General features: G+C 43.7%; 6 non-coding genes across 6 annotated transcripts; all 6 read left to right on the top strand.

Annotated features, from left to right (window-relative positions):
• The first annotated feature begins 1,934 nt into the window (after nucleotides 1–1,934).
• On the top strand, nucleotides 1,935–2,008 carry trnan-guu. Its single transcript has one exon. It is a non-coding gene; the product is annotated as a tRNA-Asn (tRNA).
• Nucleotides 2,009–2,534: 526 nt separating this feature from the next.
• trnam-cau lies at nucleotides 2,535–2,607 on the top strand. The gene has a single exon. It is a non-coding gene; the product is annotated as a tRNA-Met (tRNA).
• A 914-nt stretch (nucleotides 2,608–3,521) lies between these two features.
• On the top strand, nucleotides 3,522–3,595 carry trnan-guu. The gene has a single exon. It is a non-coding gene; the product is annotated as a tRNA-Asn (tRNA).
• Nucleotides 3,596–10,426: 6,831 nt separating this feature from the next.
• trnam-cau lies at nucleotides 10,427–10,499 on the top strand. The gene has a single exon. It is a non-coding gene; the product is annotated as a tRNA-Met (tRNA).
• A 900-nt stretch (nucleotides 10,500–11,399) lies between these two features.
• trnan-guu lies at nucleotides 11,400–11,473 on the top strand. Its single transcript has one exon. It is a non-coding gene; the product is annotated as a tRNA-Asn (tRNA).
• Nucleotides 11,474–11,999: 526 nt separating this feature from the next.
• Nucleotides 12,000–12,072, top strand: trnam-cau. Its single transcript has one exon. It is a non-coding gene; the product is annotated as a tRNA-Met (tRNA).
• Nucleotides 12,073–12,141: the final 69 nt, after the last annotated feature.

Genomic DNA, 12,141 nt, shown 5'->3' with positions numbered 1-12,141 from the left:
TCTCTCCTGCCTCGGCACACGGAGAGTGGCCTGTATTTCCCTTTTATGAGAGGGACGTCCCCCTTTTTCCCCTGACACATTTCGTACGGAATGTCTTGTCAGAGTGAGTGATGTTGGGGACCCAGCTGTGCGCTCTCCTGCCTGTCTGCACGCAGAGAGCTGCTATTCCCCCTCCTTTCTGTCACTGGGCAAAGTGTGACCTTCGTCTCTACTTTCTCACAGCGGCAGGTATGTATTATTCCCAGCCTTCGTCCCCTCATGGTAAATATTCATGTTATGCTATATTCCAGGGACTGTGATGCGCCATTCGCATGGCGCAATAGGCATGGGTTATTATCTGAGCAGGTGTGTCTGTGCTTCTTGTACCGGGGGGACCCAGTGGGGCGCAGACTACATCTTGCTTCGCCCTTAACCCAATAGCAATAGCCTTAGAGGGCGAAGCCATATACGAAATAGAACTGAAGTTACCTACTGTAACTCCAGCTTCTATGAGTATTGGCGTAGCCCTCTAAGTTCTGGGCCCCACTGGCTCCACGAATAGCTGAAGAAAAGTTGTTTTGTGTGGGAGCAGATTGTCGGGCCTCCTTCCTATTTATACCGGAAGGGAGCCCGAGGGTGGGGCCCACCTTGCGGGCGGGCGTGGACTACAAGTGTTTCAGTGCTGCACGGGTGCGCAGGGGGATTACCCAATAGCGATAGCCTTAGAGGGCTACGCCAATACTCATAGAAGCTGGAGTTACAGTAGGTAACTTCAGTTTCCATCCTTCACATACATGGACGTGACCTGCAGCTTCAATGGAGGACAGTGGCATACAGCCACCAGTCTAGAGTTATATATTTTTGCAGGCATACAATGCATGTTTTCATGAAGGACAACCATTCATTTCCGTTGATTTAAATAAAATTACATTTACAATTGGCTGGTTAAGTTGACATATATTTTATGCCTCGTTGGCGCAGTAGGCAGCGCGTCAGTCTCATAATCTGAAGGCGGGGGCGTTTGAGCCTCACACGGGGCAATGGTTTAGTTACCTCCCATTTGCTGTCTGACATGACAGGTTTTTCTCATCCTGTGAGCCTGTATTGACACCATGTGGGACTCATAATTGAAAGGAAGCGAGTACGAGCTAATATATTATTTTGCCTGGACTCAACTAGGGTTAGATAGCCAACTTGTGATGGTTGCCTGTTTCCATCATGGGAGCACAGGCACACAGAGTCGGCTCTATCTTCTAGATACGTGTACGATTTCACCTGGACCCTGATACAGCAAGACACACAGGTATTTGGGGTGTACCAGCAAAGATGTATTGTTGAGCCCGCCAGAATAGTGGTAGTTACGATGACATGTGAGCGTGGGCGGTTGAGTGGTAGAATCCTCGTCAGCCACGTGGAAAGCCTGGTTCCGATTCCCAGCAAATGAAACCTCTGTTGTTTGGAATCAGCCCTTGCAGACAAGGAGAGTGTAAAGCTACTGGGTGGAAAGGATCTTGCCTGGACTTATGCAGAGTCAGATACACAATCCATGATGACAGGCTGTTTCCATCCTAGGAGCCCAGAGACACACGACTCAGCTTTGTCTACAAGACACATGTAAGGTTTCCCCGGCAATCAGCTAAAGTGAAAAACATTACTCTTTGGCTCTTTTGGGCGTACCAGTAAAGATGTTTTGTGGGTTGTTATAGGTGCTGACTCTGTGGGATTTGAAAACTCTAGTTAGAAGCTAGACATCAAATCCATGTAAGGGAGGACAACTGGAATGTATCCCTTCTTTACGGATAAAGAGCTTATCATGAAATATAGAATCAAAGGAGCTTGAAAAATCTTCTATGATGGCCACGCTATTGACCCCCGGCTTTAAGAAGTGAATAGCAAACGTTTGTGGGTGGGGCTTGAATATTGAGGCCAAACACCCTCAAGTTAATGGATCATGTGTCTCTGTGGCGCAATTGGTTAGCGCGTTCGGCTGTTAACTGAAAGGTTTGTGGTTCAAGCCCACCCAGGGACGTTTTCTGCTTCAACTAGCATTCTGATTTGCATAAATTAACAAGCTAGATGCCTTGAAATGCTCAAGGAACCAGAAAAAAAGTATGATAATGACTGTGACACATTACCAGTTGCGCAATTTCCTTCTATCCAACAATTACATTCAAAGGTCATCATGTGAGCATTAGTTGATCAGTAGTTGAATTCTCGCCTGCCACGCGAAAGACCCGGCTCCGATTCCAGGCTCCCGGCCAATGCAGCAGACAGCCCTTTGTTGTTTGGAATCAGAGTATAATGCCTGTATAGTCTTTGCCTGGATTTGTGTAGAGTCAGAATACAAAACTGTGGTTTCAGGCTGTTTCCATCCTTCACATACATGGACGTGACCTGCAGCTTCAATGAAGGACATTGGCATACAGCCAACAGTCTAGAGTTATATATTTTTGCAGGCATACAATGCATGTTTTCATGAAGGACAACCATTCATTTCCGTTGATTTAAATAAAATTACATTTACAATCGGCTGGTTAAGTTGACATAGATTTTATGCCTCGTTGGCGCAGTAGGCAGCGCGTCAGTCTCATAATCTGAAGGCCGTGAGTTCGACCCTCACACGGGGCAATGGTTTATTTACCTCCCATTTGCAGTCTGACATGACAGGTTTTTCTCATCCTGTGAGCCTGTATTGACACCATGTGGGACTCATAATTGAAAGGAAGCGAGTACGAGCTAATATATAATTTTGCCTGGACTCAACTAGGGTTAGATAGCCAACTTGTGATGGTTGCCTGTTTCCATCATGGGAGCACAGGCACACAGAGTCGGCTCTATCTTCTAGATACGTGTACGATTTCACCTGGACCCTGATACAGCAAGACACACAGGTATTTGGGGTGTACCAGCAAAGATGTATTGTTGAGCCCGCCAGAATAGTGGTAGTTACGATGTCATGTGAGCGTGGGCGGTTGAGTGGTAGAATCCTCGTCAGCCACGTGGAAAGCCTGGTTCCGATTCCCAGCAAATGCAACCTCTGTTGTTTGGAATCAGCCCTTGCAGACAAGGAGAGTGTAAAGCTACTGGGTGGAAAGGATCTTGCCTGGACTTATGCAGAGTCAGATACACAATCCATGATGACAGGCTGTTTCCATCCTAGGAGCCCAGAGACACACGACTCAGCTTTGTCTACAAGACACATGTATGGTTTCCCCGGCAATCAGCTAAAGTGAAAAACATTACTCTTTGGCTCTTTTGGGCGTACCAGTAAAGATGTTTTGTGGGTTGTTATAGGTGCTGACTCTGTGGGATTTGAAAACTCTAGTTAGATGCTAGACATCAAATACATGTAAGGGAGGACAACTGGAATGTATCCCTTCTTTACGGATAAACAGCTTATCATGAAATATAGAATCAAAGGTGCTTGAAAAATCTTCTATGATGGCCACGCTATTGACCCCCGGCTTTAAGAAGTGAATAGCAAACATTGTGGGTGGGGCTTGAATATTGAGGCCAAACACCCTCAAGTTAATGGAGCATGTGTCTCTGTGGCGCAATTGGTTAGCGCGTTCGGCTGTTAACTGAAAGGTTGGTGGTTCAAGCCCACCCAGGGACGTTTTCTGCTTCAACTAGCATTCTGATTTGCATAAATTAACAAGCTAGATGTCTTGAAATGCTCAAGGAACCAGAAAAAAAGTATGATAATGACTGTGACACATTACCAGTTGCGCAATTTCCTTCTATCCAACAATTACATTCAAAGGTCATCATGTGAGCATTAGTGGATCAGTAGTTGAATTCTCGCCTGCCGCGCGAAAGACCCGGCTCTGATTCCCGGCTCCTGGTGTTAGAAATTACGTGGCGTAATTTGAATGAAATACACTGTATTTAATTTAAATCTGTTTTATTCTGAAAACCGAAGATTCACAAGTGACTTCCGGTTTTCCGCTGGTGAATTTCGTCATTTCCGGTTAGCATTAGCTTGTGGCGAAATGCTACGTTTTCAAACCGTGAATTAAAGGTGAAATAACGTGATGTTGTACACTAAACACCCTGAGTTTAACACTCATTTATTGACGCTGGAATGAGGTTTATTAGGGAATGTTTAGATGACCACAGACATCAGAGTGATGTAATTCAGCAGCAGAAACCGACAGGATTTGCATTGGACACGCCCCCGTCGACGCCGGCCAATAGGAGAAGACTACAGGTCTTACCCGGGAGACACAAGAAGGATCTCTCTCTCTCCTTGCCCCCAGCTGACCCGGCGCGGACGGGACCAAACAGCTGGCAGGGGAAACCACCAACGTGCACATTTCATTTGTATGCCTAGACGGAGGGTTTCAGCTAGTGATGACGAGATGAAGCCTCATGAAGCTTTGAAGCTTTCCAGCAAATCGGTTCGCTAAAAGCTTCATCTCATGAAGCTTCATCATGGGCTTCATGTGCTCACAAGACCCCCTGTTGGTGAACAGGTGTAAAACAGCCACATATTATTTGTAATCTTTGACATACTAAAAATACTGGAAATAATGATACAAAAAGGTAAAAGATGTCAAATGTATTTGTCATCCTGTATGAACAGAATTTTACACCAGTAAGTGTTTTAAAATGACTGTATATAATAATAAAAACAATGTGTCAATATAGTATCTTGTTGTTACATCTATACATAAATAAATGTAAATGTCTGCTGCCTTCTATAAAGACAAAAGAAGCAATATATGTTCGAAAACTGGAAAAGAACAAGGGTTTAACTTGCCAGAGGGCAGTGAATATGCTTGTGTAACTTACATTGTGTGAAATCTGATCAAAGTATTCCCACATAGGGGAAGTCTTTCTCTTCTTAGCTGGCTCCATTCTAACTTTGCAAGTAGCAAAAATATCGTACAACCAAAACTGGCAAAACGACAAGTGTTTTCCTCTCACAAGGATCACACATCTTGAATCGAATCCCATGGCTTTTTATCTGTCAGAAGCTCGCGCCAAGATCTGAATCGCTTCCTGAAGCAGTCACGTGGTATCGACAAACGAGGCTTCGTTTGTCATCGATGACGTCACTGGCCCCCAAATGATACAAGCCTCGACACAGGCTTCACAGAAAGCTTCGGCGATTACTCGACACACGCTCCGAAGCCTCGGCTTCATCTCGTCATCACTAGTTTCAGCCATATTTCAACATTTTTACGACGACCTCAGTCTTACAGTAGCGTGGCCTAGCAACAGCTAAAGCCTGGTAGGCTACTGCATGCTATTTAGCTTAAGCTAGTTGGTAGCAAAATGCCTCCGTTCTCTACAGATGACTTCCACAAACTTCAACAGAAGATGGCTGTGTTGGAAATGAAAATGCAACGGTTGGAAGTTAACGTGGAAGTGAATGGACTATGTTGTGGGAATAACACCACTTTACCAGTGTTGCAAGATAATGGAAAAGGGTATGCTAACTCACAGCTAGTTAGCAGCTACAAGGTTTCCAAGGAACAGGAGGGCTGTGTACTGGGTAATAAATCTACAAGTGGTAGTCCTCCCTGGAACTCTCTGGGTGCAAAGCCTAAGAGTAAATCATTTCCATGGGATTTGGGAGGACGAATAACAGGCAGAGCCCAGCGCTCTGAAATCTGTGATGCGACCGGCTGGCCTGCATTGTTATCACCCAGGAAGAGTGCCTCTTCAACCCCTATTCATACTAGGAAACAGCCGTGGACAGCTGCTAAAGGGAGAACTACAAACAATCCTCCTAAACCACCAAGTGTGCCAATCCAGAACAGATACGCTCCGCTGACCGAGAACCGGAGATCTCTTTCTGATGACCTGGATAACCCGTCCTCTTCACACAGCAGGGTAAGGACCAATAGCTACTCCAAAAGTAAAAGGCTAGAGGGAAAGCTAACGGCTGGGCCTGAAACTCTGATTGTGGGTGATTCTGCTGTAAGAGATGTAAAAGGTCTGTGTAGTAAGAACAACACCAAAGTACTCTGTTTTCCCAAGGATATGGTCTCCGACTTGGCTGAGAAGATCCTGCATATTGGGGCTGAACATCCGACTGTGAAGAATGTGGTACTACATATTGGAACAAATGATGTTGTGAAACAACAGTCAGAAGCGCTGAAAGAAGACTTTAAATGTCTGTTGGAAACTGTCAGCTCTCTAAATGCGGAGGTGTTCATCAGTGGCCCTCTACCGCCAGTCAGAAGAGGAGTGGAGAGATTCAGCAGACTGTTTGCATTGAACATGTGGCTTTCAGCTGCCTGCACTGACCATTCTGTCCATTTTATTGACAATTTTAACTTTTTCTGGGATCGCAGACATCTTTTTAAGGCAGATGGAGTTTGCCTGAACAAGTCAGGAGTGAAATTGTTTATCTCTAACATATTCAACTGCCTGCGTCAGCAATCTGTTCCCTCTGCCAAGGACAAGCGGCAAGAGGAATCAAAACAGGAGAAAGACACAACACATTGCGCAGAAAACCCTGAAGAAGTATCACTGCACCCGCCTGAGGAATGTTCTGATTATGGGAGACCTATGACACAAATGGAGGAGTCTCCACTGCCCGTCACCCCCCCTGTCAACGCCTTGGAGGATACTCTTCATTCATCTCCCAGCTCTCTCTACTCTCCGCTCACCCTTTCACCCTCGCCCTCCCCCCTGGAGTTCGATGACCGCATGAAGGCGAGATGCAGGGTTGGCAGCATGTCCTTTACCCCCGCCCCTCAACGACGCCCACCAAAATCACCGAAGCAGAGACGCGCACCATCTCCCCCGTCTTCATCACTGTGCCTATGTCAACCACCTCCCATCCCTTCAAGAAAGCATCTGCAGTCTCCGAAGCCTGATAAGGATGTGTGTGTACAAAACGCAACAAACTTTTACTGATATGTGCTGGGTCCAGGCTCAAGGGCATATGGCACTCTCAACTCTTTCCAGCACATGCCGGGGCCCTGCCTGCCAGTAGCTTTGCCGATATCTGTGTTGATAGGTAATAGATTAAGAGCGGTGAATCAGCTTAGAAACAGGAAGTGCTCAAACGTTTGTGTGAGGTTATCAAATTTAGAAGTGATTCCATGTCAGCCACAGCTTGTCACAAAATGTTTTACTGATAGTGTATTTAACAAACTTAAACTAGCTTTATTAAATGTCAGGTCTTTGGCAGGAAAAACATTTTTAATCAATGATTTTATCACTGAGCACAATCTCGATTTTATGTTTTTAACGGAAACTTGGATTGAACAAAATAACAGTGCAGCTGTTCTTATCGAATCAACCCCTCCCAACTTTAGTTTTATGAGTCAGGAAAGAATGCATAAGAAAGGGGGTGGAGTTGCTATTTTGTTCAATGATTCCATTCAATGCAGGAAGACATCTTATGGGGACTTTGCTTCTTTTGAATATGTGGCCCTTCAGCTGAAATGCTCCTCTCGAGCTCTGTTCCTAAATATCTATAGACCACCCAAATACTGTGCAAGCTTTTTTGATGATTTTACTGAACTGCTGTCTATAGTGTGTATTGACTTTGACCGTTTAGTCATTGTTGGTGATTTTAACATCCATGTTGACAACCCCCAGGACAGAGGGGCTAAAGAACTGTTTTGTGTTCTTGATAACTATGGACTGACTCAGCATGTGGCGGAGCCCACGCACAATAAGGGGCACACTCTGGACTTAATTATCTCAAAGGGTCTGAATATCTCAAAGGTTGTGGTGACTGATGTTGCACTCTCTGATCATTCCTGTGTTTTCTTTGAGAGCTCTATTTCTGTTCACAAAAATGTTCAGAAAGAGGTAACCACAAAGCGATATTTAACTGAAAATACTAGGGAAATGTTTACTCATAATTTCTCATCCACACTTGCCCCTGCTAACATCTCAGTAAATGAGCTAGTAGATCATTTTAATTCAAAAATTAAAAATGTTATAGATACCATTGCTCCAACTAAGGTAAAGGAAGTGATTAGCAAGAAAATATCTCCATGGAGAAAGGCCATGACCGTGAGAACAGAAAAAAGAGAGTGTCGAAAAGCTGAACGTAGGTGGCGAAAAACAAATCTCCAGGTTCACTTTGAAATCTATAAAGAGAGACTTGGCCTTTATAATTTGGAATTGAAAAACGCACGACAGTCTTTCTTCTCTGACATCATTACCAAAAACAAAAACAACGCACGTGCCTTGTTTGCTACCGTCGACAGACTAACTAACCCCCCAGTGTCAGTAGCCTCTGAATTTCTATCCACCAGGGCGTGCAATGATTTTGCCTCCTTCTTCACTGACAAAATTCAGAAAATTAGACAAGCAGTCAGTGCCTCTACATCAGGTACAGCAAATGTTTTGTCCCTATGTCCACCTAATATCAATTCAAACACCATGACACAATTCCATCAGATTAATGGTAAAAACTTAGAGGACATTATTCAACTTCTGAAATCCTCCTCCTGCTGCCTTGATATTATTCCAACAGGATTTTTCAAAGATGTTTTTCCTTGCATGGCCTCAGATCTACTTCATATAGTAAACACATCTCTTCACTCAGGTATTTTTCCAGAGGCCCTGAAAACTGCAGTCATTAAACCGCTCTTAAAAAAGAATAATCTAGATGCCTCAGTAATGAACAATTACAGGCCAATATCAAACCTGCCATTTCTAGGTAAAATCATTGAAAAAGTAGTATTTCAACAGTTGAGTAACTTCTTGCATTTAAATAACTGTTTGGATGTGTTCCAGTCAGGATTTCGTCCAAACCACAGCACTGAGACTGCTCTTGTAAAGGTCTTCAATGACATCCACTTAAACACAGACAGTGGCAGAACTTCAGTGTTAGTATTATTAGATCTCAGTGCTGCGTTTGACACTGTTGACCACAACATATTACTAGACCGACTAGAAAACTGGGTGGGACTTTCGGCAACAGTTCTAAATTGGTTTGAGTCCTACTTAAAGGACAGAAAAAACTTTATTTCTATAGGTAAATACACATCTGAGTTGACAAATATGACATGTGGGGTACCTCAAGGCTCCATCTTGGGGCCTCTTCTCTTTAACATCTACATGCTACCACCGGCTCAGATAATGAAAAACAACAAAATAAGTTACCATAGCTATGCGGATGACACACAAATTTACGTAACAATTTCACCAGGAGATTATGCTCCAATTCAAACACTGAGTAAGTGCATTGAACAAATCAATGACTGGATGTGTCAGAACTTTCTCCAATTAAACAAAGATAAAACTGAGGTAATGGTTTTTGGAGCCAAGGCAGAACGTATAAAAGTTATCGCTGAGCTTTAGTCTGCAATGTTCAAAACAACAGATAAAGCCAGAAATCTAGGTGTAGTCATGGACTCTGACCTGAGTTTCAACAGTCACATTAAAACAGTTACTAAATCAGCCTACTATCACCTAAAGAACATATCTAGGATTAAAGGACTAATGTCACAGCAGGATTTGGAAAAACTTGTCCATGCTTTTATCTTCAGTAGACTCGACTACTGCAATGGTGTCTTTACAGGCCTCACTAAAAAATCTATTAGAAAGCTTCAGCTGATTCAGAACGCCGCTGCTCGAGTCCTCACTAACACTAAGAAAGTGGATCACATCACTCCTGTTCTGAAGTCCTTACACTGGCTTCCTGTGTGTCAAAGAATAGATTTCAAAATACTGCTGCTGGTTTATAAAGCTTTGAATGGTTTAGGCCCAAAATACATGTCTGACCTACTGCTAAATTATGAACCATCCAGAACCCTCAGGTCTTCAGGGACTGGTCAGCTTTCTGTCCCCAGAGTCAGAACTAAACATGGTAAAGCAGCATTCAGTTATTATGCTCCAAATATCTGGAACAAACTCCCAGAAACCTGCAGGTCCGCTGCAACTCTTACTACTTTTAAATCCAGGCTGAAGACTTTTCTTTTTGCCGCTGCTTTTAATTGAACTATTCACATCTTAAACTGCACTGTAACTTTTAACTTTTATCCATGTATTTTTTCTTTTAATGTTTATTTTATTATCTTTCCTTTTTAATGACTGATTTTAAATGCCATTTTTAAAATGTCTTCCATTTTTGTAAAGCACTTTGAATTACCTTGTGTTGAAAGGTGCTATATAAATAAACTTGCCTTGCCTTGCCTTGCCTTGCCTGCCTTGTAATCACTAACACCGGCCAATGCAGCAGACAGCCCTTTGTTGTTTGGAATCAGAGTATAATGCCTGTATAGTCTTTGCCTGGATTTGTGTAGAGTCAGAATACAAAACTGTGGTTTCAGGCTGTTTCCATCCTTCACATACATGGACGTGACCTGCAGCTTCAATGGAGGACAGTGGCATACAGCCACCAGTCTAGAGTTATATATTTTTGCAGGCATACAATGCATGTTTTCATGAAGGACAACCATTCATTTCCGTTGATTTAAATAAAATTACATTTACAATTGGCTGGTTAAGTTGACATAGATGTTATGCCTCGTTGGCGCAGTAGGCAGCGCGTCAGTCTCATAATCTGAAGGCCGTGAGTTCGAGCCTCACACGGGGCAACGGTTTAGTTACCTCCCATTTGCAGTCTGACATGACAGGTTTTTCTCATCCTGTGAGCCTGTATTGACACCATGTAGGACTCATAATTGAAAGGAAGCGAGTACGAGCTAATATATAATTTTGCCTGGACTCAACTAGGGTTAGATAGCCAACTTGTGATGGTTGCCTGTTTCCATCATGGGAGCACAGGCACACAGTGTCGGCTCTATCTTCTAGATACGTGTACGATTTCACCTGGACCCTGATACAGCAAGACACACAGGTATTTGGGGTGTACCAGCAAAGATGTATTGTTGAGCCCGCCAGAATAGTGGTAGTTACGATGTCATGTGAGAGTGGTAGAATCCTCGTCAGCCACGTGGAAAGCCTGGTTCCGATTCCCAACAAATGCAACCTCTGTTGTTTGGAATCAGCCCTTGCAGACAAGGAGAGTGTAAAGCTACTGGGTGGAAAGGATCTTGCCTGGACTTATGCAGAGTCAGATACACAATCCATGATGACAGGCTGTTTCCATCCTAGGAGCCCAGAGACACACGACTCAGCTTTGTCTACAAGACACATGTATGGTTTCCCCGGCAATCAGCTAAAGTGAAAAACATTACTCTTTGGCTCTTTTGGGCGTACCAGTAAAGATGTTTTGTGGGTTGTTATAGGTGCTGACTCTGTGGGATTTGAAAACAGTTAGATGCTAGACATCAATTCCATGTAAGGGAGGACAACTGGAATGTATCCCTTCTTTACGGATAAAGAGCTTATCATGAAATATAGAATCAAAGGTGCTTGAAAAATCTTCTATGATGGCCACGCTATTGACCCCCGGCTTTAAGAAGTGAATAGCAAACGTTTGTGGGTGGGGCTTGAATATTGAGGCCAAACACCCTCAAGTTAATGGATCATGTGTCTCTGTGGCGCAATTGGTCAGCGCGTTCGGCTGTTAACTGAAAGGTTGGTGGTTCAAGCCCACCCAGGGACGTTTTCTGCTTCAACTAGCATTCTGATTTGCATAAATTAACAAGCTAGATGCCTTGAAATGCTCAAGGAACCAGAAAAAAAGTATGATAATGACTGTGACACATTACCAGTTGTGCAATTTCCTTCTATCCAACAATTATATTCAAAGGTCATCATGTGAGCATTAGTGGATCAGTAGTTGAATTCTCGCCTGCCACGCGAAAGACCCGGCTCCGATTCCCGGCTCCCGGCCAATGCAGCAGACAGCCCTTTGTTGTTTGGAATCAGAGTATAATGCCTGTATAGTCTTTGCCTGGATTTGTGTAGAGTCAGAATACAAAACTGTGGTTTCAGGCTGTTTCCATCCTTCACATACATGGACGTGACCTGCAGCTTCAACGGAGGACAGTGGCATACAGCCACCAGTCTAGAGTTATATATTTTTGCAGGCATACAATGTATGTTTTCATGAAGGACAACCATTAATTTCCGTTGATTTAAATAAAATTACATTTACAATTGGCTGGTTAAGTTGACATAGATTTTATGCCTCGTTGGCGCAGTAGGCAGCGCGTCAGTCTCATAATCTGAAGGCCGTGAGTTCGAGCCTCACACGGGGCAACGGTTTAGTTACCTCCCATTTGCAGTCTGACATGACAGGTTTTTCTCATCCTGTGAGCCTGTATTGAC

The sequence above is a fragment of the Trematomus bernacchii genome, unplaced genomic scaffold (genome assembly GCF_902827165.1).
Source record: "Trematomus bernacchii unplaced genomic scaffold, fTreBer1.1, whole genome shotgun sequence".
Classification (NCBI taxonomy): Eukaryota; Metazoa; Chordata; class Actinopteri; order Perciformes; family Nototheniidae; genus Trematomus; species Trematomus bernacchii.
The sequence above is the reverse complement of the archived record's forward strand: the minus strand, read 5'-3'. Positions and strand labels throughout refer to the sequence as shown.